General features: G+C 38.6%; 1 pseudogene; it reads right to left on the bottom strand.

Annotated features, from left to right (window-relative positions):
- Nucleotides 1-524: 524 nt before the first annotated feature.
- On the bottom strand, nt 525-642 carry LOC114469103 (uncharacterized; annotated as a pseudogene).
- Between the last annotated feature and the right edge of the window lie 21,497 nt (nt 643-22,139).

Raw genomic sequence — 22,139 nt, 5'->3', positions numbered from 1 at the left:
CTACATCCTCCTCCCTGTTTGTCCTGCAGCACACTGAGAAATTAGAACAAGCTGTCGAAACACCACTTCTAGAAGAACAGAGGTCAAAAAGACCCCCGAGAGTCTTATGTATGTGGGAAATCCTGAACAGAAACATGCTGCTGTCAATAAGAAAATAACAAAAAAAAGTGAATATTGACTTTGAACCTGGAACTCTTGTATGATTGTAATTTTGATGTGATCTCATCCTTTTATAAATGCATGGATGGGAAATAATAATACATCAATTTTATATAGCTCTTTTTGGACACTCAAAGTTGCTTTACAGAATTAAGAGATTGTTCTTTCACTCCACACTTAGTGGTGGTAAACTACTATTGTAGCCACAGCTGTCCTGGGGCAGTCTGACAGAAGCGAGGCAGCCATGGTGCGCCATCGACCCCTCTGACCACCACAAACACACACACTACATTCATACTTGGCATTGTGGATGAAGTGTCTTGCCCGAGGACACAATGACAGATACCACTGGGGTGACAGCCACCCCATTGTGGCACCTGGAATTATCATTAGTCTCCCACCCAACTACTAACCAGGACCAGACCTGCTTAGCTTCCGAGATCTAATGAGATCGGGCAATGACAGGCTTGTATGGCCACTATACTGGGAAAGCCAGTATAAGGATATTAAATCAATTTGCATTTGCTCTGCTACTTAGAATCTAAGATATATAATTACACTCCTTTAGGTGTCCTGTGGTGTAATTAAGGGTGAGTATAGAGAAGTGTGTGGACCACATCTGGAATTCCTGGGGTGTTTCATGTCTCAGCTTGTTCAAGAGAGTGTGAGAACTTTAGCATTATTACCACACAGTCCTTAGACATCATCATCTTATTTCATGTCCTCTAAGGCAATTTGTAGAGGCAATTTGAATTATTAGAGATCTTCCATAATTCAGTTTTTTACCTTTGAAATTCCACCGGCACACTAAATGCTTTTCAAATTCCTGAACATTCCTGTTTGGCGCTCTTGCAACCGTGAGAATTCTTGTTGTTGTGGGATCTCAGGGCACTCAGTGGATTGGTGTTTCTTTGCTTTGACTAAAAAGAGTGGATCTCTGGAAAGCAGCAGGTGCCTGTCACAGACAAACAACCCAAGAGCCTTTATACTATACTCTCACATGCACACACGCACACACGCACACACACACACACACACACCCACAGACAGACACAAAGGTGATAATCAGACATCTCCATAAAACCGGAGGCAAAAACTTTCCGAATTAATGTTTGTTAAAGCCATTGCAGAATAAACTGAACTGATTCAATGATCCATTGTTGAAACCTGTCAAACAGCAGCATTATTCATTCCGTCTTTTGAATCAAGACATCAATCAAATTCAAATGGTCGTAGGGAAAGAACCTAACTATTCAATATAAAATGTGTGTTTATTTTAACTTGCCTGTAAAATGGTCTGGTTTTCATCTTGACCACTTTTTCTGATGTGACCTAAAGTCACCCTCTATAGGAGAGTATGATAGGGGGGGGATCAAGGATCTCCACACAGTCCACCTCCTTATCCAGCTTTGATGGTGGAAGGTTCGGGAAGGCCTGACAGCTGCTCCTAGATTAGAGACCGCGGTAGAACAGGACAGGACCAAGGAATGCCAGGATTGCCTTTCTCTTCCATGCGGTTGTAAGAAAAACGGCTACTTTTTTTTGGTGCTTTTACCAAGGTTATTCAGACTATAGTGCAGTGATTCCCTATTGAGGCTGTGTGTGCCCTCAATAAGTATATTGCAGTGATAACTTGAAACATTAATCAATTTCTTTAGAAGAGGATGTGGTTACTTAATCCATTGTATTGACCTATTGGCATTGTAAAGAGTACATCTTACTGAAGTAGAAGTATTGTTACTTGATTGAAAGTACAAGTAAGTCATACATAAAATACTCAAGTACATGTCAAAAGTAGCTGAAATAAATAGTACTCAAATTAAAATTTAGTAGTTACTTTCACCCTCCACGTTTATTTTTGGTAATAAATCACCCCACGGTTCCCTTGCATACGGTAAATATCTCATGTATAAACTTAAAAAGGAAAAGATGAAATCTTGCACAATTGGAACTTAATTTATTTCTCCTCAAAGGCATCTGTATAAAATAAATGTTTTGCCAAAATGTACATTTTTTTTTTTTTTTTTTTTTAATTAAATAACATCAATGAATTCAATTCAAGTATTCAAGTACCTATAAAAGCAAGTCTATTACAATAAAGTGAGTACTTCTAATACTTTCCTTTCACCTATTGGTCTAAATGTGGTGCGAATAATGAAAATTAGTATTAGTATTATTACATTTATTTCAGATAAACAGGAGGCTGAGAGGAATTGAAAAGTCACTCCATCCTGAGGTGGGAGCTCCTCTTTTTCAGTGACCATGACCAGGGGCACGATGTACCAAAACAATAGCACCACAGGCCTCAGGATCCACTGTGAACCAACTCTAACTGCAGGACACCAAGCTAAAAATGTTTACAGGGTTTACAGACATGGAAACGTCTGTCACTGAGGTGGATGGGTTCAGACAGGGAGCCACAAGAGAGGAAACAAAGATGGGCCAAAGTGGGGGTAGGAGGAGGGGTGGGTTAGGACAAACGCAGAGAGAGATTAAAGGGGTGGGTTGATTAGTAATGGCTACACAGCTGTTTGAAATGGAGGTGGAAAAGGAAGATGAGAAGGAAAACAGGAGACGACAGCAGTGAGAGGGAAAGATGAAATGCTTGCAAAAGCTTTGCGGGCCAGGACAGACAGAGGAAAAGTTTGATCCTGCCGTCATGCACATTTTCCTTCCCTTCTGCTACAGACGAGTGTGTTTTTCTTCAATATGATTTAATAAAAGTGGAATTACCACAAGCCCCCCTCTTCCCTCGGCCCCCACGGTGGAGTGGTGTGGAATGTCTGTGGCTATCAACCACTCCTTCCACCCACTCCAACCAACAAACAAGTTGTTCTGAGAAAGGTTATCACTTGGTTCCGATATTTACTGGAGTAACCAATGTTATCCACTGTTTTAAAGCCATGAGAAGATCCCAGCACACAAAATCCCAAACGTACTAAATCCCAACCCCCTTAACCCTAACCATAACGTTTAGTCAAAGGACAAAAGACCAGAGGTTTTTTTTCTAAAAACCAAGAAGGGCCTGTAGTTTTGGGAGAGATTACCCAGTAGGGTAAACTGCCCTGATGTCTTTTTTTTCTTTAAGAGGCTAAAAAAAAAAAAAGGTTTTCTTGCACAGCACCATTTTTTTGTACATCTGTTAATAAAGGGCTAATTTCACAAACTACCCTAACCACAACATTACCACAACCCCTTTAATCCTCTAATCTCAACCATATGCCTGATTAACTTTTTTGTCAGTATTTTATAATTATACACAGAAATTGCAGCAAATTTGTCTTTTCTTATATTCTGAGGTTGGGATTTGGTCAGTTGGGATTTGTGCCCATCTTCTACACCAGCTGACCTTACTCAGAAACACAGCGTAATCGAGCCAATAGGATTAAAGGCAGGGTACACATGACAGGATACAGTCTTAGGCAAACTTTTCATATGCGACGTCTCAAACAAAGTCATAACAAAAATGGTAATAAAGTTGCATTCATGGTAAGTTCGGTAGCTAGCCACTGCTAATTGTTTTGTTTAATGTCCCATGACATGTAAAATTTTACGACCTAATAGAATTCATGTTATTTAAGAATTCTCAAAGACACAAAACAACATCTGCAACCCAATTTTGAGGCAGATGACGACCAAATTTAAACCTACCCAATTGTTTTATTATAAAAGGATGAAGAACATTATTGTGTAGAAACTACGTCGTCTCATGTCTCATTTAGTAACACTAAACGTTATCATTATATATGTTAAAAAATGTGACTAAAAACTCAGTTTTATCTCTGCCACCGGCGACGCGCTTTGAGTGTGGGCTCGTGCACGCAAGGGGTCAAGAACGAGCGACGGTTCGTTTTTAATAAAAAACGAACCGTCATTTTTCATTGGTCAAAAATTTTACAGGCTTACAGCTGCTACAGATGACAGATTTTCTTCGTACCTTTTTCAGAGCAAATAAAATCTTAATTTCTGTCAGGACATAAAAACAATTTCAACCAAAAACTTAAAAAATGTATCTGGAGGAAATTACCTACCCTACCTTTAAGTGACCTTTACTTTGGTTACAGTATACCACCTATTTATACATAAACTTTCAATATGAGGAAAAAAAGCAAGCAAATATGTCTATAAAAGATGCTACTGACTGTATAGAATATCAAGTTACAATCCGTGCGTGTATGAAGTTTGTATTTTGAACAAACTTTAAGGGACAACACAACAATCCTCTGGGAGTTTTTTTCTTTCCTTAAAGAAGAACAGACAGCCCTCAGGCACACTGCACTTAAGCCTTATCAACCCCAAACACTTCACTTATTGTCCCACCCTGTCTTATTTCAGTGCTACCTTCCTTATCATCTAAGTGCTCCCTAAGGCCAGCTCCGGAGTGAGAAAGGAATGTCCACACACCTTTCAATCTCTGTCCAGTAGAGCAGCACAATTCTTCCTTTCACTAATTAGAAAGAACACAGAGCAACATTTGCCAGTTCTTTTTGGATGAATAATGAATATTAAAGCTACGCAACCAGATACTACAATTACATTACTCCAACATATAATTCATTCAAAACCCAGCTGAGAAAATGGCTTTTGAGTAGTCAGAACTGCAATCATCAGCCCTGATAGCCATGAGTTCTCTTGCATTTTATTTTATATTTATATTTAAAATATGTATTGAACTTTTTATTGAAACTGAATTATCCTTTTTTTAATGCTATTTTAGAATGTGACAGTTTTAATTGTTTTTTGTTTTTAGGGTGACTTTTAACAGCTTTCCAGGGATAGCAGATGCAAAATAGCCATTAGGCTAACTGGTACATTTATTGTAATGTTTATGAATGTACATTGTCCCTGTCAAATAAACAAACAAACAAACAAACAAAATACATATAAGTGATTTGGAGAAAAGAGCAATGAGCCTTCACATTAGACCTTGGAAGTAAAAAAATATTAAAAAACCAAAAATGTCACATGTTAGATTTATTCCGCTCATAAAAACACTCGAAACGCTAGCTGGATATTTGTTGACGCTACAGTATACGTTAAAATCTTGCTGCTTTTTGGCAACAACATCCCTCAAGTTAATTACACAATAATTTCTGGTGTTTATGGTATCAATAAAAGCTTGTGTCATCCTATATGTTTTTGTGGGTTTCCTGGTAGATGGAGGAAGGCAGGTAGGTGCTAATTATCATGTTTCTTAGTCGTAATTATACCTTAGTGATAAACGAGCATTGTTGCTCTCAGGCTGCTGTTTTGATTGCACACCAGACAGGTTTAGTGTTTTCTCCCTGCTCTTTTCTTAAGGAAAATCCTGGATCAGGAGGGCTCTGCCGGAACATGAAGAGGCACAGGTGGGGTTGTAGGTGCAGCCTGTCGCCTTGGTTTGAAAGTGTGGGAACCTCTTCGTCGCCAGTAGTGCATGAGTAAGAAGGATCCTGAGGGAGTGTGTGGCGTAATCTCTGCTAACACTCTGGCCTCCTTTCTTTTTCTCCCTTGTTACAAAACACACATTCACTTTATTATTTAAGCGCGCTCATACGTTTGACTCAGTCAACACACAATCACACACCACAGTTAGAAAGAAAGCTAATTAAAGAATCTCATAGGATTTCTACACTGCAAATACTGGCTCAACCAGGTAACTATACTACCTTGAACTAATTAAGTTGCTTGGAAAAAAGACATTGCTCTTTGTGAAATGGGAACTAACTGACAACTGATTGACAAATATTTGGCTTTGATTGAGGCGTTTGAATAGAGTGTCATCATCCACAACAAAAGCACACCAACTGAAAAATATCTTTTGTTTTACACCAAAGAAACAAAATTCATTCTGAACGTGCAGGTGATGAATCCTCAACTGAATCGTGAATGTTTTTTGACAACATTGTTTACCCTTTCATTTCTTTACCCCAGCGTTTCCCTATAGGCCAAGGTCGATGCTGTGTTTCAATACTGCAACAAAAACGCAAGGAAAATGAATGCAAAGCATCCAATTCAACCCATAGGAGAAAGTAAAAATTATAGAGAAAACATTAACCATTGTCTAAATCAGTGATTCCCAAGCAGAGGTACATGTACCCCAAAGTGTACAGGATCACATTGCAGGGAGTGCTCCAAAACAGTTCTCAATTAATTTCAAATTAAAAGTTTAACATTTCTAGTTGCTTTTTAGGCCACTTTTAGGACCAATTTACAACAAACTAAAAATGTAGTTACTCAATAAAATACAATCTTTTCTTGTGCTTTAGAGATAAAAGTGATAAAATGGTTAATGAAACAAAAAGAGTTGCTGATATTAATCAGAGAGAGCGTTGCATTACTCACACAAACAGTAACTGACTTCTCTATGAGTCAGAGAATTACTCACTGCTATTTGTACGTTACGCTCTGTTTATCTGAATCATGGTGTCAGATATGTTTTATTGTACTTTAGGAAAAGCGGATGGCATTTAGCATCTGGCTAAAACTCCTGCACCTGCTTTGTAAATGGTAAAATAGAGGAAAAAAAACTTACAGTGACATACACTAGGGTGGAATCTGTAAAAAGAAAAGAAAAAAAAGATGACGTGATGTGAGCATCTTTGTGTAGGAATGTGAAAGGAATGACAGTAAATTGCTGCTCTGATACAGATTTTATAGAGCTGTGTTGGAGGGGTGCCTGAAGCAGTGGGCTGGCAGCTGTTGCTGCTGTGCGGGGGCCCTCAGGTCCCGGCCTACCCCTAATGGCCAGACCAGCTGTCGGAGTTCTGTCTGTAGGGGCGCAGGGCTTCAGGAGGCGGGGAGGGCATGAGAACTTCCACCCCCTTGTCCTAGGGGGGCGGGTCCCCGCCTTGTCTACCCTACTCTGAAAAGGGGTGATTGATGGTGCAGGGTTGACACCATGCTTCCCCAACAATTGACTCAGGAGGAATAGAGGATGAACAGAGAACAGGGGACCCCTCAACTTCTTTCTCTTCAGGGTTTCAGAGGCAAATGCGGAATCAGTTGTAGTTATAATTCAGTCATTTTTCGCAATATGTCTTTTATTTGACATTTTAGTACACTTTTTGAAGGCTCTCATTGCCATAATTCTGTGGACAAACTTGAGCCTTTTCTGGCACATTTGTTGTCAGATTACATGGTTTTGAACATGGTTTTGTAAAATGGCCCCAGTGACCCCGTGCTTCTGTAAAGATAAGCCCCCTTGTTGCTTTGGGCCTTTCGTGCCCTCTATGCTACACCATTTCAATTAATTGTGACAAAAGCCTGCATGCTCAGTGTCTCTGTGGAGGGCAGCATCCTGGTCTCTTGTGTGTGCATCAGGTCCTCATCAGCCGCGGTTCCTCGGCACTGATACTCACTAACACTGACCTGACCTTTTGCTCCAAACTCCAGGATACTGCAGATCGCTTTCAGCAAGTCGCCATCACCTCCGTCCTCCATAAGATTTACAGCTTTATAGAGAGAGAGAGAGAGAGAGAGAGTAGCTGCAGAAGAAGGGGGGGGGGGAGAGGAGAGGAGAGAAGGGGCACTGTCCAGCAGCTGTTCACAGTGGTCTTAACTAGCTATTTCACACGGAAACATAGTCATAGCTCCCCAAATTCCTCCAGCTGGCGAGTCTCCAGCTTTGTCTGCCATGCATTCCTTCACAGAGATATCTGTTGCTCTCGCTCATGTATGCCCTGATGCAGTCGACTTTTCACTAAAAATTAAATCAATGGTTTGCCTCATCTCGATTGTCTAAAAGGAAAAAAATAACCTAAAGTACTACTTTTTAAATAGAGACTAAAGCCCCTTTCTTGGAAAAATAAAATGACATAATTCGGAGAAATACAGTATTTCAAACAACAGGGGCGAATAACTTTAAAGCAAAATATTTTTGTAGATTGTGACATTTTTTTAACCGTCTGCTTGCCCAACTCCTCTGAGCGTTCCGCAGAAACAAGTCATGTCTACACACATTTAATAGGCATTTAGTGAGCTTGTGTGAAAGTTAAACAGGTTTTCCCACAATCCCAGGAAAGATCCATCATTCCCATGTTTACTTTAGGTAAAGAGCTCCAGAGTCTACATCTGTGTGTGCATGTCTTTGTCACTGTGTGTGTGTGTGTGTGTGTGTGTGCGTGTGTGCGTGTGTGTGCGTGTGTGCGTGTGTGTGCGCGTGTGTGCGTGTGTGTGCGCGTGTGTGTGTGTATACGTACGTGTGTGTGTACGTGTGTGTGTGTACGTTAGTGCGTGCGTGCTTAATACTGAATTTATAATTCCTTAACAAAACATTAATCAACCTTAAACATAAATCAATGAAACTATTTTGAGAATAATCTTAAATAAGATATTTCCTTTTCATACCACTGTGTTGAAAAAATTATGATAACAAGAGCACGCAGAGCACAAACTTCCACCAAGCGCCAATTATCCTCTTTACCAGCTATGGATAGGTTTCCACTCCCATGATCCCCTGCATGCGTCGCCATCTTCTGTGGCACCGTAACCTTTACTGGTAACCCAAGTCACCGATTATGCCCAATCTTAGCCGTGTGTCATGCCGCATACATGCGTTGTGTGGGGTTGCTCAAACAGAGCGAAGCCAGGGGAAAAAAAGACAGTTTTATTGCATTCCTAAAATAATAACTAGTCAAGGAGAACAAACAGAATGTCTGTTCATGGAACGGAGAAACAAATGTCTAGCCATCATCAACAGGAAAGCTTTCCAACCTGACCCAGAAAAGCGACACAATAAAGTCTGAAGCGATCATTTCATCACAGGTAAGTGTATATATTATACATGCATCTCTTGTCAGCCCACCGGCAGAGATGTTATGATGTTTTCATATGAATACACAACTCGTATGTTTACGTTATCATTCAGGCTGTACGTCATTGGAAAGCTACGATTCTTGCAAATGAAGCCATATAAACTATATAACGATCCAACAACCACAACCAAAGTTATCAATGCTTCTGTCAGATCAATCGAAAAGTACAGTCATATGGGCGGTAATGCTCCTTGCCTTCGTTGCCAACCACAGTAAAACTACAAACAAGAAGAAGAAGAATTACAGTAATACGTCATCTTACCGTTGAAGCCTCATATTGAACAGGTGAAATGTTCCAGCAAAAACGATCCTGTTAGCTTGTCAAAGGTCCACACACTATATACGCCTCCAAAGACTTGTATGCTTTCATTTCATCCAATGTGTATGCACTTACGCTGTTCAGCAGATAGTACCTGCGTCGGACACCCTTCCTCCATTCTCATTCTCGTACGGATCTTTGTGGCCGATTGCACCCAACTTCTGTAAATACCTCGCTTTGCAAGATGCATTCAAACTCTCTCTGTAGATTGTTTGTTCCTTTTTGCTATTTTTATCCAGTTTTGAAGTCATTTTGAAAGCTTCGGGGGACAAAAATGTATCGTGTCAGGATGTAAGCAATGAAAGCTGCCACACATATGGCGGACGACGAAATTGTGGGAAATTTGTGATGTCATCGGAAACCCATCTATTGGCAGTTATCTGGATCAATGATGTTGATCATGGTACCATGATCATTCACACTTTAAAGGCTTGGAAGAAATGGAAATATGGAAAGTCCAAATGAAAATTCTTAATTCTTAGAAATATTGCGATGAAATGTGCAATCCAGATCGGATCCGAATGAAACTCAGTGGGATATATGAGGAACCAACCCAACATAAGTCAAATTTATTAAAGATTGGTGAAATATGACCCAAGATACGAAATTATAATAATAATGACAGTTAGGGATTTTTAAGTTTTTGAAAATGATCCCAGTATATTGATCCAGATCCCCTCCAAAATGTAATGTACTGTAAGCTTTCAGGGCGTAAGGTGTATCTTTGATTAAAGTTTTTCTCAATATTCATTTTGATGTAATTTTGATGTGATCCCTCTAACAAATGGACATACAAACAAAAGAAATATTGCCTTGGCAGAGGTAATAAAGAAAACACATTTATGTATTACCTTCACTTGCTGTTCATTTATTAAATATAAAAAATGAAACATTGCTTTGGCAGAGGTACTTCCTCGTGAAAAGCCTGAAAACTTTGAAGTGGAGGAATATACACAATCTGGCAATCATGAGGCAGTAACAAAATTATAATCTGGTCAACGACCTGATTCCTCTTCTCCAATTGGCCCCACTGTCTGTCTATAGGGCGTCTTAGTTTCTGATTGGCCGTGACCGGTTGGGTAGAGGGGTTTTTATCCTCTCTGCACTTTCTATGGCTGCTCTTCAGGCTTTTCTCACATAAATCAGTCTGGTCTGGGTGGTAAAGCCATCATGTCCACTTTGTCCACATACACACACACACACACACACACACACACACACACACACACACACACACACACACACACACACACACGCTTTAGAATTTTGCTTCCCTTTTTATCATTCTATGTAACATTTTTCAACTAATATTGTGCAGTTAGAGACACTTTTAGAGACTGTCAATGAATAATGTATAACTTTGTGCATTAACTAAACACAAAAAGATAATTAAAGACACTTTGATAACAAACTAATTAATGAATACTGAATAATACCAATGATAAATAAGCAAAATTAACTGAATTTATTTTAATAATAAATAGAAAATCCATTACTGTAAGTAAAACCTCATATCAGTCGAGTCATTTCCAAATCTCAAATATAAGATAAAACATTCACCAACATCAGTAAATTGTAATACTTTTTAAAGTTAAGAATACATCTGTACATCTTGTTGTAGTTTGTGCTATATAAATAAAGTTGAATTGAATTGAATTGAATGAAATCTCTTAAATCCTGCATCTACAGCACTTTATTAGCACTGTGTCTGATGGCTGATGAACCAAATCACCTTTTCAGTCTCACCACGTTCATGCAAGTTCAGTACCCGATTACACATGTTCTGTTCCTGGACCTCCTTGTCAGGATGAAAAGGATGGAGTGTTTTTGTAGCTCAAACTCACATCTCCACCCACATCCTGACTGAACTCTTGACCCTTGTTAACTTTTGTTGATGTTGTTAGCTGAAGGATTCTCATGCTTATTCCAGCCCTTATCATGGAATGAGTTTGCACATTACGCTGCAATGAAAAATCACCAAATTATATTTTTTTTGCGTCATTATAAAGGACATGAAAGAGGCATTACACATTGTTTCAAGTATCATTACTTTGAAATGTTAACCAAGCTTTTTGTTATCTAATCTTTACTTAAGAAGAGTACCGTAAATCACAAACACTGTTCCTATGATAAATTATCTCAGAGGTTTTTTTGTAAAACTGTGATTTTCTTTAGTTACTGGTGGGTATTTTTGCAGCTTCAGAAAGTAAACAAACACTTTTCACCCATTTCAATGATTGGTTAAAATCACAGAGCTTGGTATGTGTGCCTAATAAACAAAATAAATATTTAACTGTATGATTACATTTGTACCAAAAAAGAAAGAAAACTAAAATGTGCAAAATGTAAGTAACCTGGAATACAGGATTTAACTTGCCAACCCTGACTTTTACTTTTACCACAAGCACTTTCACTCCCGGACGCAATCTCCATTGCAAACAAAGTAGTGACATAATTCTACTGTTTGTTCTTCTGTAGAAAGAAAATTGTTTTTAAGGCAAAGAAAATGCCAAGTCATACAAACAACACAATTAGTACTTTCTTAAAAAATACAGACAATGGTACAAAAAAGTTCCCACAAAATGACAGAGGCTGTCGTACCGCAGACTGAGTTCACGGTTGTTCTTTATTCCTGAGAACAATCGAGACAAGGTCATATTTCCAGGAAGGCGGACTGAGGCATCCACTTGCACTAATGAGATCAGAGAGAGACAATACAACGCAAGATTCTCTTATCGGCTCCTTACTTTAAGCTGCCAAGTTGTGTCTATTGTACTTGTCTCCAGTAGACTATTTTAGCTTGTGATTGGCAAAATATAAACACTGTGAGAGTTACATTAAAAAAATACATTAAAAAACACCAAAAAAAAAACATGTTTTGACTGGGACATCAAAAGTTCCTTGTAAATGTATGGCAACCTTGTGTGTGCTGTTGAAAACCAAAACATGCAGAAGCTGATAAGGTCATCAGAGAAATATTTTGTGAAGCATTTGTAGAATCTGAATGCACTGATAACAGCAAGCTTTAAATACAGCTATCTCATGATAAGCACACTGAGAAAACGTTCCATGGAATCACACTCAAATGGATACGAGGCAAAATAATGCTAGCACCAACCTTGATCATTTGAAACTGTAACTTCTTGCAGCTTGGCAAAATATCTGAATATAGATGTCTGACATTTTGTAAAGTTTCTATTATTAATTCAACAAGACGTAATTAGTAGGGTAAAATTAACTTGTTTGCCATTGGTCTAAACCAGACATGTGCAACTAGCAGCCTTGTGGCCACACATGTGGCCCTTGGTCTACTTTTGTGTTGTCCACAAAGTAATTGCACAAAATGACTTAAAAAAAAAATCACTCAAAAGGACAGCAAAATACACAAAATGACAACTAAAATACACAAATGTTCTCCAAAAATGCACAAGACAACTAAAAAGATAATAGAAGAAAAAAAATATTAAACTACAATAAAAATGACTCCAAAAACACAAAATAAAAACAAAAATGCACAAAAGGAAAACCAAAACATACAAAACAGCAACAAAAACACACAATACAACAAACTAAATTACACAAAACACAAACTATTTATTCTGTCCTGTGTCAATGATCAGATTGTTCATTATTGTAAATGCTGACATGAATGTTAACAATGTGGCCCTCGGATCAGTTAATCACATTTTTCAGTCCCCTGCTGTGATAAAAGTTTTCCTTCTCTGCACTGAACACATCCATCCATCCATTTTCCGACTCGCTTCCTCCTTTTCAGGGTTGCAGTGTTTGTAGCATTACAGCATTAAGATATAAAGTGAGATTTTTTTTCTAAAAAAAAAACATTAGCAGTGACATACAAGTCCTAATGATGGAGAGCTCTGTAATATTGTTATTGATATCTGTGAGATGAATCCAGCACCTAAGACCTCTACATATCGAACACTGGCTGCCAAATAAAGCAGGTGTTTGTGAGTCCTAACAAGCTCTTTTCACTGAACCCTATGGATGACGTCACACACACTAACGAACTTCACTCCAAGCCAGCCAGTTACATTCACTGCCCTGTTCCTGCTGTAATGTATTCAAGCCTTGGATGAGGAGTAATGTGCTAGAGTGAGGGGGTGATGCTGGTTTGGGGCACTTTGTTTGAATATTGGTGTGCTGCCCTCCCCTGCAGAGAGAAACTGTGTCATAATGCCGGACTGCTTTTATGATTCAAATTAAGGCTATTGTCTCTGTAAGCGAGCGGCTCGCTCTTGCTACAAAACAACTGAGGTACTATGCACTGGTTGGAGAAATTCAGTCCAATGCCATAGGCTGAGGAGGTGCAGGCTGAATTGAGAGAGCTGAGCAGTGAGAGCTGGGCTCCAATTCTGTGGGACATAGCGGGATGTCTGGCTCTCTGGAGCTGTGTATGCACCATTCACAGTCCTATCTGCAATTCAATGACTGTAAACACATAAACAAATAGGCTGGACAGAATTGGATGAGTTCCAGCCTGCTGCTGAGTCCTAATGCCATGTTTGAAGTCACAGACTGCACATGTTTCTCTTTATCCTTTTGCAGTGTTGGAGTGAAATTACAAATGTACATTTTGTTATATTGTACTGTATCAGTATTCATAAATGGGGTTGCCAGCAAAAATACAAAGTATCTCAGGACAAAAGATTGGAAAGAAGTTAAAATCATTATTAGTTAAAACAAACGTATAGATTTCTGCTATCTATACAAAAAGGATGGTGTCCATCCTAATTTACATGGAGTGCAAATGCTAAAATCAAACTTACAGTCTGCGATTCACAACTCCACAAATGCATGACTAGCTAAGAATAAACAGGCAGTAACAGACACCTTCATCGATAAGCCCCTTAATCATAGCACTTATACCCTATAAACACTGTGCTGAGCAGTATAGAGCAGCATGTAGTGCAAATTAAAACCCACAAGAAAGTAGTTAACCATAAAAATCTAATGAAAATAAAACTACAAACAGAACACAAAACAATGAAAAAACTATTAAATGTGTAAAATTAAACATTTGATCGCTTTCGTCTAAATCTCTCTTGGTGAGTGATCTTATAACTGACCATCAAGTAGGTTTATTATGCCTCACTGAAAACTGGCTCAAGAAGATTTTGTTACTCTTAATGAAGCCAGCCCTACCAGTTCTAATAATCACAATATTTCCCGTGAGAGTGGTCAGGGAGGGGGAGTGGCAGCAGTTTTTCACTCGAGCTTATCAGTTACCCCAAAAACCAAACTCAACCAAAATTCATTTGAAAGCCTCTCTCTTGGAATTTGTAATCCCAAAAATAAAATAGAAAAACCCATCTTACTGGTTATAGTTTACCGTCCTCCTGGTCCATATTCAGAATTTCTCTCTGAATTCTTTGACTTTCTCACTGATCTGGTGCTAAGCACTGATAAAGCTATCATAGTGGGTGTCTTTAACATTCACGTTGATGATGTAAACAACAGCCTAAAAAAATTATGTACCTCACTAATAGATTCAATCGGCTTTGAACAAAATGTAAACAAACCAACTCATTATTTATCCTCAAAACCCTATTCTTTCCAATAATTTTTTGTTATCCTTTGAATTCAGAATATCAGCTTGCTCAAACTCTGAGAGAAGAGTACACTATAGTAGATCACTGCCTGATAAAGCTGTAGCTAGATTTAAAGATTTAGTTTTATCACTGCTTACCTCTGATCCATATGATCATCTCAATAGAGAATAGCTATCAATGTCTCACGACATATAAAATAGATTATCTTGTCAATAGTGTAATGTTGTCACACCACACAACTCACACAAATGCTGTTGCTCCGCTTAAAAAGAAGACGATATGTCAAAAAAAGGTCGCTCCCTGGTGTAATTCTGAATTGCATCTTTACTATTGCATCACTCCGCAGGAGTGCTCAATAATTTCTTAAACAAAGCAGCTCCTGAAATAACCCCAACATGTTGGGGTTCAATTGGTCTATCTGAACTGACCTAAATAGTGCTTCTAGACCAACAACTTGTCTTTTGGATCCAATCCCAACTCTACTATTTAAAGATGTTTTTCCACTAATTAGCACTAATATGGTGAACTGGATTAGTACATCTCTAGTAACAGGTTATGTGCCACAGGCTTTTGAAACCGCTGTCAACAGTTGATCATCATTTATTGCTGCAGAGACTGGAAAGTGTTTTTGGGATTAAAGAAATGGCGCTAGGTTGGTTTAAATCCTACTTATCAGACAGAACCCACTTTGTTCATGTTAATGATCTCTCCTCAGTGCATGCCAGAGTTAAACATGGAGGTCCACAAGGTTCAGTTTTAGGACCAATACTCTTTACATTAAATATGCTTCCACTGGGTAACATTATTAAAGAACATAATATAGATTTCCATTGCTATGCGGATGATACACAGCTCTATTTGTCAATTAAATCAGATGACATTGATCAGTTATTAAAACTTTAGACTTGTCTTAAAGACATCACATCCTGGATGAGCTGTAAGTTTCTCCTTCTCAATCACAATAAAGCCAAAATGATTTTATTTGGTCCAAAACACCTCAGAGAGAAATTATCAGAGCAAATAGTGTCTCCTTGCTTTTGGAACCAGCTCACCACCTCTTAGTACGGAAGGCTGCTATCCTCTCCACCTTTAAGGCTAAACTCAAAACCTACTTATTGGCTAAACGCGTATATTGTATGATAGCGTTAATTTAACCACTAGGGACAAAGCCCTAAATCTAAAAAAAAAAAATTAGGAACTAAAATTATATAGTAGAACACCAACACTATATTCAAACATAATCCACCATCTACACATAGCTCTAATGGGTTGCAATGAGTGAAGTCAAGTCAGGCAAGGTTGTGCTGAACTTTTTCAGTACAACCGCGTTGTATACCCATTACACTGCTCACACCATTTACACTGATGTCCACCCCATACTCATACTCATTCTCATTCTCCTGTATTCTTGTATCATGTTTTTCTGCAGTCAGTGCCTTCTCCTCGCCTTTCTCTCTCTCTTCTGTTTCAGGTGTTGTGAAGCTGATGATGGCAGTTCCTAATCTGTGGTTCACGGCTCAACTAGTCTGGGACACTCTGATGGTCTATCTCTCTATCCTGTTCTGTTCTCCTCCTGTCCACTAACCTTAACCAGTCGAGGCAGATGGCTGCCACCTCTGAATCTGGTTCTGCTGGAGATTTCTTCCTGTTAAAAGAAAAACTGTCAAAAGGGAGTTTTTTCTTGAATTGAATTGAATTTCTAAATAAATAACATTTTCACATGAGCAAGTATAAGTGCCAATGGAGAGGAAAAACTAGTATAAAAACAAAACAAAAAAAACTTGGAATAATCGGAATAAATCATCAGCACAGCCAGATGCAATCATGCATTTAATGCGGGTCGATTCAATGTTGAGCAGTGTTTGTGTGACACAAACTACACGGACAACTCCGTGCGGTTGTAAAATCTGAGCTTTGCAGTTTATTGACCTTTCGCAAAAGCCCCGCACCCTTGTTTACTTTTGCGATGTTCGACATTTTCCTGAGTTGGTCTCATCTGGAATGGCTGGAAGAAGTCTACATATGAGTCTTTTTGGAGCAATTCCTCCAGATCCAGGGAAAAAAGGTTACAATATGGTGTGGAGGGATATATTCAACATGTTAAAACAAACAACAATGGGACATTACAACTATTGAAGCGATTAACCGAATGGCCACAACAGCAGCTCCAGCTCACAACTGATGTTTTTCTCTTCTTTTTCCTTCTTTTTACCTTGTTTACCTATATTTTGTATTCTTAGTGTGTTCCTTTATTTCTTTCAAAGATAGACGCCCAAACTGCACTATTTTTTCTGCTGCTTTTCTGCAATTTTTGGGATTGTGTCGGGAAATACTCCTCGGATTGTTCAAAGCCAAGATCAGCTGTTAGCACTCCGTGCTAATGCTACACCAACCTAAGCAGATCCGACATCCCCTATGAACTGAGGAGGGAACGGCGGAGATGTTGCGCAAGGGCAAAGCACCGAGCAAGGAGAAGAAGATATCAGCCTGTCCTCCCATCCGTCATCATGGGGAATGTTAAATCTATCTACAATAAGATGGACGAGCTAGTGGCACTAACCCGGCATGAGAAAGACTTCTGGGAGGCGAGCCTGCTGATGTTTATGTCGTCGTGGCTCACTGCACTATAAGTACGTGAATGTATAGTTATGTCACCTTATTTAAAGGTAGGGTAGGTGATTTTCTCCAGATGCACTTTTTAAGTTTTTGGTTGAAATTGTCTTGATGTCCTGACAGAAATTTAGATCTTATGTGCTCTGAAAAAGGAATAAAGAAATTCCATCATCTGTAACAGCTGTAAGCCTGTAAAAACTTTGACCAATGAAAAAAGACAATTTTTTTAACCAATCACGTCTCCCTGTCTCCCTGCTCTTTCTCGACCCCTCGCGGGCACGAGCCCACACTTAAAGCGTCACCTGTGACGGACTTAAAACTGAGTTTTTAAATCATGTTTTATATAGCGCTTTTTTGGGCACTCAAAGTCCCTTTACAAAATTAAGGGATTATTCTTTCATGCCACACTTAGTGGTGGTAAACTACTATTGTAGCCACAGCTGCCCTGGGGCAGACTGATGGAAGCGAGGCTGCCAAAGTGCACCATCGACCCCCCCGACCACCACCAACACTCACTCACACACTACATTCGACCGTTTACACCACCTGAATAATGGAGATCCTCAGATAGATGTTGACCTTCTAGTGATAACACAATCAGATCTCTGCTCTGTGCTGACGTCATCCAAGATCGCCATCCAAGATGGCTGCGCCCTGCGACGTGTTGCAGGCTTAAGTATCAAAGATACGTTTTTTTCCTGCCTAAAGTGTGAGTAAGAAACAAAAAGTAGCACAGGAAAAGTTTGCGATGGGCCCGAAGAAAGCAGCGGAGGCAAAGATGGAGAATGATATGGAGGAAATCCGGGAATCTCTAAATCGTATGTCTGGGGAGCTAACAAAAGTGACGCAACAGCTGATTAAGCTGGCGGAACTTTTTGAAGAAGTGAAGCAACTTAAAAATATCGTAAGAGAAAGAGACAAAACCATCGAGGAGCTTGAGATAAGAATCGACAACCTCGAGCAGTACACCAGAATGGAAGATGTTATAATTACAGGTCTTACAATCAAGCCGCGCTCTTACGCCAGAGCAACTATGGATGGCAGAAATATAAGTGAGGATGCACATGCCGAGGATTTGCAAACGCTGGAAGAGCAAGTTGTGAACTTTCTGGCAGAGAAGGACGTCTACCTGGATCCGACCGCCATCTCGGCATGCCACACTTTGCCGCGGAAGGACAAGGCTAATCCAGCTATTATTTTGCGTTTTGCAAATCGCAAACATAAAACGGAACTCATGCGTCAAGGAAAGAAGTTAAAAGGAACGTCTGTGTATCTAAATGATCATCTAACAAAGAAAGCGGCTGGAATTGCCAGAGAAGCGCGTATCCTGAAAAAAAATGGGAAGATCAAAGCGACATGGACGAGGAATTGTAAGATATTCATCCAGCTAAATGGGCACACTCCGGAACAAGCTAAAGTCATACTGGTAAGAGGAATGAAAGACCTTGACCAAATCAAATAATGTTGCAAATTCCTCTGAATATACTTACAACTCGTGAGAAGATAAGTCACAGTGTTTATGGGAAAGACAATTGTGCCCAGATGGGAGGACATGGATGCTCACAGGCCACATCTAGCCTTATTATTATTTTTAGTTACGCAGCGGATGTTTCCTGGAGGAATAATTTAACACGAAGGAGGCGATGGATTGATGGATATTTTTCTGTTAGACTGAGGATATACTGTAACTCTGCAAATGGACAGTGTGTGTTCGTCTTGCGTTGGATGGAAGGCTTGCGTTTTGGTACTTTTTTCTCAAAGGATATAATGACAGTGAGTTCTAATAATATTCAGTGGAGTCGACAAGTGGATATGAATATTTCGAATACTCGGACTTTGGACTTTGGACTTGGGAGTACTGGGAACTGTACGGGACATCTCCAAATAGACAGTAGTTTTCTGCGTGCGTCTGATTGCGTGCTGTTTGTGCGCGTGTGTGTGATTGTTAGCGCGTCGCTTGGGCATAAATGTGGATGTGTACGTTGTGTGTGTACGTGTCCTGCGTGCGTGAGTATGTGCTCCATGAGCGTGAGTGGTCCTGTGGTTGGGTGTGTCCAACGCTATGCGCTTTCGGGGGGAATGTGTGTGTATGATAAAACTAAAAACAAATGTATGACAGTGAGGATGAATTGAGCGAAGTGGATATTGATAACAATGATACAGAATATATAAATGGTACAAATGATACAAATTATAGAGTAAATGAGTTTGGCTGTGACATAGATCCGGATAAGCATTTGTTTAATAATATAATTAATGATTGTGATTACTATACTGACGAGCAATTTAAACGCATTAATATGAATGGAGCCTTTAGCATTATACACTTTAATAGTAGGAGTTTGAACAAAAATTATAACGAAATTAAACAATATCTTAATCAGTTTAATAAATTCAGTGTCATTGCTGTTTCTGAGACTTGGTTGGATGCAGATAGGTGCTGTGAAGTTCAATTAGATGGATATGAATTGTTCACTACAAATCGGATAAATAAAAGAGGTGGGGGCGTTGCACTATACATAGATACAGATCTGAGGTTTAAAAAGATTGATAGCAAGTCAACCACCATCGATGATGTTCTGGAGTGTATAACATGTGAAATTATTGTAGAAAAGTCTAAAAATATTGTTGTTAGTTGTGTGTACAGAACACCTGGATCATGTCTAGACATTTTCAATAAAAAAATGGACTACCTCTTTAGTAATTTAAACAAGGTCCATATTGTGTGTGGTGACTTTAATATCAATCTACTGAACCCTCAGAAAAATTTAAGAACAACAGACTTCATTAATACTATATATAGCAACTCCCTTTTTCCCCTTATTGTTAAGCCAACCAGAATTACCACGGACACATCAACGTTAATAGATAATATATTTACTAATCAATTAGCAAGTCAAATTACAGCTGGAGTACTTATCAATGATATCACTGACCATCTTCCTATTTTTAGTATTTTTAAACAATTGCAAAATATTACAACCAAAATAAATGATTTCAAATATGTAAGACATCGAACACCTGAAGCTATTGCTGCTCTCAAGGGGGACTTATGTGCCCAAACTTGGGAAGAAGTGTATGCAACTCCTGACCCTGATAAGGCATACAATGCCTTCCTACTTACCCTAATCCAATTGTATGACCAGCACTGTCCGTGTAAGAAATATTATACTAAAAACAAAAACAGCCAGGATAAACCATGGCTAACCAAGGGCATAGCTAAGGCTTGTAAAAGAAAACAACAACTCTATAGAGTACATTTAAAGCAAAGGACTAAACAAACTGAAGAAAGATATAAAATGTACAAAAATAAGTTAACTCAAATAATAAGATTCAATAAAAAAGCATACTATCACAAATTGCTGGAGCAGAACAAGAGTGATATCCAGGGTACCTGGAAGGTATTGAATGGCATTATCAGGAATGGAAGAAAAAAGGAAGAATATCCAAATTACTTCACAATGAATAATTCAATCATCAGTGAAAAAAAGGAAATTGCTAATGCATTTAACAGTTTTTTTGTCAGTGTTGGGCCGAAGTTAGCCAATGAAATTGTGCTACCAAGCAATGCCAATGAATTTAAAGAAATGAATATTAAAAATAATCTAAACTCACTTTTCATTAAAAGTGTTAGTGAGAGCGAAATCATTGAAATTGTACATTCCTTCAAAACTAAGAGATCAACAGATGGATCTGATATAGATATGGTCCTCGTGAAAGATATCATTGATCTTATTGTTACTCCTCTCATGTATATATGTAATCAGTCTTTCTCAATGGGTATCTTTCCGAGTAAAATGAAAACTGCCAAAGTAATACCTATTTTTAAAAGTGGAGAAAAGCAACAGTTTACCAATTACAGACCGATCTCAATACTCTCGCAGTTTTCAAAAATACTGGAAAAGCTATTTGTGAAACGACTTGATAGCTTTGTAGACAAGCATAACCTGTTAAGTGAACATCAGTATGGTTTTAGATCCAATAGGTCCACTTCAATGGCAGTTACGGAACTAGTAGAAAAGATATCAACATCTATTGAGAACAGTGAGTATGCTGTTGGAGTCTTTATTGACCTTAGCAAGGCCTTTGACACAATAGACCATTCATTACTTTTAAATAAATTAGAAAGGTATGGTGTCAGGGGCTTAGCACATGATTGGCTAAAAAGTTATCTAAGTGACCGAAATCAGTATGTACATATTGATAATATCAACTCAATGGAGGCAAAAATAACCCACGGAGTTCCTCAGGGCTCCGTTTTGGGACCTAAACTATTTATTATGTACATTAATGAAATCAGCGAAGTCCTCAACAAATTACAATGTATTCTATTTGCCGATGATACCAGTTTGTATTGTTCGGGAAAAGATCTTGAGCTGCTTTTGAACACAGTAGGAACTGAACTCAAGATACTTAAAAACTGGTTTGATGTAAATAAACTTTCCATAAATCTGCAAAAAACTAAATATATTATATTCGGAAACAAGGAAGTAAACAAACCATGTCGAATCAAAATTGGGGAGGTAGAAATTGAAAGGGTGTATGTTACAAAGTTTTTGGGAATCAATATTGACAATAAGTTAAATTGGAAAGCACACTTAAATACACTAAAGACAAAAATTTCCAAACTTATTGCCATACTGTATAAAATAAAAACCTCTGTGAATCAAAATGCATTATATA

The sequence above is a fragment of the Gouania willdenowi genome, chromosome 8 (assembly GCF_900634775.1).
Source record: "Gouania willdenowi chromosome 8, fGouWil2.1, whole genome shotgun sequence".
Classification (NCBI taxonomy): domain Eukaryota; kingdom Metazoa; phylum Chordata; class Actinopteri; order Blenniiformes; family Gobiesocidae; genus Gouania; species Gouania willdenowi.
This window is presented reverse-complemented; position numbering and strand designations above follow the sequence as displayed.